The sequence below is a fragment of the Dendrobates tinctorius genome, unplaced genomic scaffold (assembly GCF_039654945.1).
Source record: "Dendrobates tinctorius isolate UK_male_01 unplaced genomic scaffold, ASM3965494v1 ptg000051l, whole genome shotgun sequence".
Classification (NCBI taxonomy): Eukaryota; Metazoa; Chordata; class Amphibia; order Anura; family Dendrobatidae; genus Dendrobates; species Dendrobates tinctorius.
Window position 1 is genome coordinate 1,066,309 of NW_027361719.1, and position 6,054 is coordinate 1,072,362.

Below are 6,054 nucleotides of genomic sequence, written 5' to 3' on the forward strand. Positions count from 1 at the left end.
CCTTTTGCCTGCCCAAAATCTAGTGGGTGTTTACTGAATACCCGCTCATATTCTTGTGTCACTCTGTAAACCCCATTTTTCTGGTATGAAGGTGTAGAGTCAGTCCCCACCTGCAGTTGCTGGCACCACTCCTCTGGCTGCTTCACAGAGCCATTGTCCTCCACCTGATCGGATGAGACCAAGGGCTCTGCTGCCTGCAATGAGTTGTTATTAACAGTGAGCAGCTTAGCAACTGTGGAGTACCGAGGTATTGTGGCCTCCTCCTCCCCACAATTCAAGAGACATACAGGTACTCTCCCTTTACGTACATCAACCACCCCTCTGGCTGTCAGGACAGTGGGCCTGCTATCAGAGTATACTGGTTCTACCAATGCCTGGTAATCCTTCCCTCTGAGGCCTATGGCTGCCCGACACCAAATCAACATTTCACATCTGGGGGGTATTGCAATGGGGAAGGGATCACTCACTCTGACACTGCCAATTTCTCCGCCAGAGAGTTCTACCTGTTGTCTTTGCATCAGGGCTCTGATCTCCTTCTGCAGGACTCGTTCACTGGAACCAGCAGTCTCAGCCACCTGTTGCAACAAGACAATAACCTCGGAAAGACAATTTTCAATTACATTGGTACGAAGAGTCATCATGGGATTACATTCACGTTGATCAATATCCACAACTATCAGACCTTGAGATCTTAGCTCTACCCGACCCACTTTAACAGTAATCTCTTTACATCCCACTTGTGGTAAAGACTGATCATTACTGGCAACTACTGTCAGTTCATCAGTTGGGCCACGAGTAAGTTCAGTATAAGCCCAATACCTCTTGTAAAGAATGTACGGCATAGTGGTCACCTGGGAGCCAGTGTCCAGCAAAGCGCTCATGGGGATACCGTCAATCACCACTGGAAGGATTGGTCTCCCTTCAACATACTTGGCTCTCCAGTTCTTTGGGCCTGGGGATCCTATTCCTGGGGGTTGGCCCTCTGCCCCAGGGGTTGCTCGTTTAAAGGACAGAATTTTGCAAGATGACCTGCCTTATAACAGCGACGACAGATGGGACGTTCGTCTTGGTCATAGCGATTGTTGTTCCTCCCTCGGAGTGGCGGGGCTCTCCTCCTCCGGAGCCACGGGACATCCTCTGGACTGGAAGCAAGTTGGATCTTCTCTTTGGAGGACACCTGCAGGGACTGCACAGTTTTAGTAAGTGCAGCCATACCTTTGGTCAACTCCTGGACCTGGAGACGCAGCTCTTCAGTTGGATCTTTATCCAGAGTCTGTGCATCAGCCTCCACAGGGATGGAAGGGAAAGATGTTGCTTCCTGGTGGTAGGTGATCGCTGGGCGGCTAGGGGGCGCTGGACGGCTGTCAATGGATTCCTGCAGTACCCGAATAGCCCTGTCCTTGAAATCAGCAAATTCCATGTCAGGGTTTTGCAGGGTTATGATGCGCAACTGTCCTCTTTGGGTACTGGATCAGGAGTCCTTCAATGAACTGCTCCTTTAACAGTTTATCTTCCTCCGTCACACTGTCAGGATCAACTTGCTTAACTGCTCGCAGCGCCTCCTGCAGGTTAAGAGCATAGTCCCTTATACTGTCCTGCGTTCTCTGCTTACATCCAAAGAACCGCATCTTGACTTCAGCTACAGGGCGGGTGTCAAAGATGCTTCTCAGCTTGGCTAGAATCTTTTTAACAGTCTCTTTATCAGTGTCCTGCCAGGCTTTCACCTCTCTGTGCTGTACCCGTTAGCTGTCCAATAAGGATGTTCACTTTCTGGCTTTCAGACAGAGGGTATACTTTAAAAAAACTGCACAGTCTCTCTTTAAATTCACTCAGGGTATGTGACTCACCCGAGTACTGCGGTAGCCAGGCCGCTCCCGGAAGGTAGGGCATAGACAGCAGCATTATGGAGACCGCTGCGGCTGGCGCTACTCCTTGCGGCGCTGAGGGATTGGCGGTGGCGTCCGCCGCAACATTGCTGCTTGGCACAGACATTCTCTTCCCCCCCCTAGTTAACGTTAGCCAGGGCCAGGGGTTGTGTGAGCTTACCGGTGGCCGCTTCACAGGCCTGATGCTCTGGGCTCCAGGCCTCAGCTCCTCCCCTTCTCGCGCGCTGTCCTCTCTTCCCGTGCAGCACTTCACTTCTTCGCGCTCTCGGAGGGGCTCCTCGCACGAAGGCCTGCCCCTTTTCTTCCCGCGCGCGCCAAACAGCGAGATAATGGCGGCAATGAGGCCAATTTCACAGTCTTTTACACAAACACAGTCTATGGCACACAGGACCCGGGGGTTACCGGGCTCCGTAATCCTGTTAGTGACGCCAAGTTGGGTCGCCCTCCCAGGGCTGTGGGGTACTCGGTACCGGGCCGGTATTAGCGGGATGTGTCACAGCAGCAGGGACCCGGTCCGTGGCCCTGGGCGCCCAATGCAAAAAGGGAAGATTGAATGGTGGAATGTGGTTAAATGAATAGTTTGTGATGCCACCTGTGGTGTTCGGCAAGGGAGGTGTTAAGCCGACGCTGCATGCAGATCCACTGGGAATGAAGTGGGGTGCAGCAAAGATGTAAAAGCTCCCCACAGGTGGAGCTGTAGTCCCAGGGCAGTGTAGATGTAATTGGCACGGGGATGTAGCGGTGCCAGAAGGGTAGGAAGCAGACAAGACACAGCGGGGTGCAGTTTCTGTACCTTTACTTGACAAATGCAGTCCAGGGTCCTGATTACAGATGGTACCAGAGCAGGCTAGCCTGGAAGCAATTCAGGGATTCTCTCTCAGCAGATGGGCTGTGCAGTCTCCTTCCTAGCGCTTATTTAAGTGAAGTACTCCTAGTACTGAGTTACACTGAAGTTCCTCTCAATTCTCTTCTACTTTCGCTCCTCGTATGGCAGACAGCTGTAGCCGCTATTCCTCTCTTGGCTCACTCCGTGGGGTTGTGCCTCCAAGTCTTAGATGGGAGTAGGGCATTTACAGCCTCCTACTCCTCTGGTGTCTGTTGCAGGATCATTAGTACCCATACAACCATTGAGACCAGGCTCCAGTTCATGCGCTCTCACTGTGAGGGAGCTCTCTTTCCTCAGCTCAACCTCCAGCTTCTCTCCACACGTCTACACACGTGGACGTCCTCACACTCACTGACCACTCCTTCCTCTTGGCCCTAAGAGAGCACTCCTCCCCTTAATTCTGGTTCAGAGTCCCCCCTGCTGGCCTGGAGTGGAACTGTGTTGCATGTATAGGTTAACTGCGAGAGAGACCCTTCCTTGCTTCCAGGCGTGACATCACCCTCCCTGGAGGAAGGCAATGCCATTGTGGTGGCCATTAGGGTGACCGCAAAAAATCGATGTCGGAATTTTGTCCGTCTGGACCCCACAAAACGATTCCCCTTTCCAGATATTGAGATAGCCAAAATTTGAGCTCGATCAAACGACGTTAACCCGTGCCGCTCGTCGCTCAAAGTTTGAAAAAATCCAAATTGAGGTATTTTAAGATTTAGGTATTTTGCATAGTCTGTTAGACTATAAAGAATGTGACAACAACATTGCAGAAATAACCCTGACCAAATTTTCGAACCATTTGTGGTATTTGAATGCAGAGTTGGTGGGATTATCGTTTTTTGATCCCACCATTACAGACAATGAAAAGTTGTTAATGGCTAATAAATTGCTCAGTAGCACAGATGAACCATCAGAGCACGCTAGGGTTGTAAATCCAAAAGTTAGGAAAGAAAAATTAAAAGAGGTAGGAATTAACCAACTTTAACGACCTTCTGACAAAAGATGAAGAACAAAAGCAATATGTCCTGCAAGTTGTAAGCAAATGCGGAGCATTATATTCTGACGTTTCAAAAACTACTTTAACAAAAGCTCTAGAATAGATTAGATAACTATGTAAAATTATCAACTCATGTAGGTTAGCGTGCTCTGATGGTTCATCTGTGCTACTGAGCAATTTATTAGCCATTAACAACTTTTCATTGTCTGTAATGGTGAGATCAAAAAACGATAATCCCACCAACTCTACATTCAAATACCACAAATGGTTCGAAAATTTGGTCAGGGCTATTTCTGCAATGTTGTTGTCACATTCTTTATAGTCTAACAGACTATGCAAAATACCTAAATCTTAAAATACCTCAATTTGGATTTTTTCAAACTTTGAGCGACGAGCGGCACGGGTTAACGTCGTTTCATCGAGCTCAAATTTTGGCTATCTCAATATCTGGAAAGGGGAATCGTTTTGTGGGGTCCAGACGAACAAGGTTCTGACATTTTTCCCCCCCATATGAGATCCGGTCACCCTAGTGGCCATACTCCTGGGGGCGCCACAAATGCACAAGAAAACAGAATGGGAGTACAAAATGAATAATGTGAAGTGTATTTTCCTGGGCCCATCCAGTACGTGGGTTCAAAGGATGATTGTGGTGCATTCAATGCAACATTTTTTATGGAGGCCCTCCTGGACATCTTGTGAAAGGGGTATTTGGGTGCATCGTAATTCTTGGCAGCCCATCCACTCACTGCATAGGCTATAACAGTTTAGGAGACCCACTGTTTAATAATGGCCCTTTAGGCAGATTAATGCTGTCTGATGCCCCTGTAAAAACAGGCTCTGTGACTTTAAGAGTCCCTCCTTCATAAATGAAACAAGATGTGTCTGCTTATGTGTCACAAGCCACATGGCCAGCTAGGGTTGTTAAATGTTACAATGACATTTTCCAGTGAATGCATTTGTTTTGGTTGAAAGCAATTTTACAATTTTAAAGTTGAAAAACGCTTCAAAAACGCTGCGTCTGAACATAGCCCAAGTGGGGGTGGAACATTTTGGTCTGGGGTTAATTATTTTGCCCTATATACAAGTCATTATCCTGGAAAGGATGTTCCTTAATATATTTCCCAGCAAAATCCGTTTTGGTATGTTTTTTGGTGCATCGGTAAAAATGGCATGAAACTCTGAAAAAATTGTTTAAAGCTGTGAACTAGGAATCTGAAATTATCCCCATGATGTCCCTGTGTCATTTGTGCAGTGTTTCCATCATTTTCAGACTTTTTAGACCCTAAAAGGACCCCCGGGGGGAATCGCGGTAAAAATGCGCTGGTCTCCAATAGACTTACATTAGGCTCGTTGTTCTGTCTGAGTACCCGAGTATTCCAATTTGCTCGACCCGAACAACGAGCACCCGAGCATTGTAGTGCTCAACCATCACTAGTGAGCAACTGTCAGATGAAGAGAATAATCCTCCCCTCTCTGTTGTTCGTGGGTGGCGGGTGGGGACGGGGGAAACAAGCATTATTGTTACCCAGCCACCAACACAGCATGGGCTTGGACCTCATGGTAGAGCGCAACATATGAGTGCCTTCTTGCTGCACTGTTTGCAACATGATCCCCATATACTTATGATTAGGAATACTGCTGACTACAGGGTTGCCACTCTGATAGATCCACATTATAAAACCAAATTTTGCCAGATGCTTCCTGCCCTTGGAAGGGATCCATGAATGCTGGAGTATCAAACCACACTTTTACACAACCTTAACAGAGCTTTTCCCCAATACAGCAGTGAAGCACACAGTTCGCATCACAGCTCTAGACTTACAACCTCCGGCACGTCAGTTCGGCAATGCCAAAACATTAGCAGCAGCAGCAGTGGTGTAAGTGGAAGAAGCAATTTCTGTGAGTCCTTTGACACTTTTTTTAGGCCAGCTCGTGCACCAGCACAAAAGAGTCCAGGTCTTACACATGGTGAACGAATGGAGAGAAAGGTGCAGGAGAACTGAATATCAATACCTTCAGGGAGGGTTTGGACCCTTTCACATATTGGTCTTCCAAAATGGATGAGTGACCTGAGCTCGCCTCACATGCCTTGGAGGCTTTATCGTACCCGGCAGCCAGCTTTCTCTCAGAACGTGTCTTCAGCACTGCTGGTGGTGTCCTGATGGATAAGCGCAGCTGGCTGTCCCATGAAAGCGTAGACTGCCTAACTTTCAACAATATGAATAAGCCATGGATCTCCAAGGACTTTTGCACACCAATCACAGACTGTACAGACTAGGTGATATTTAGTGATG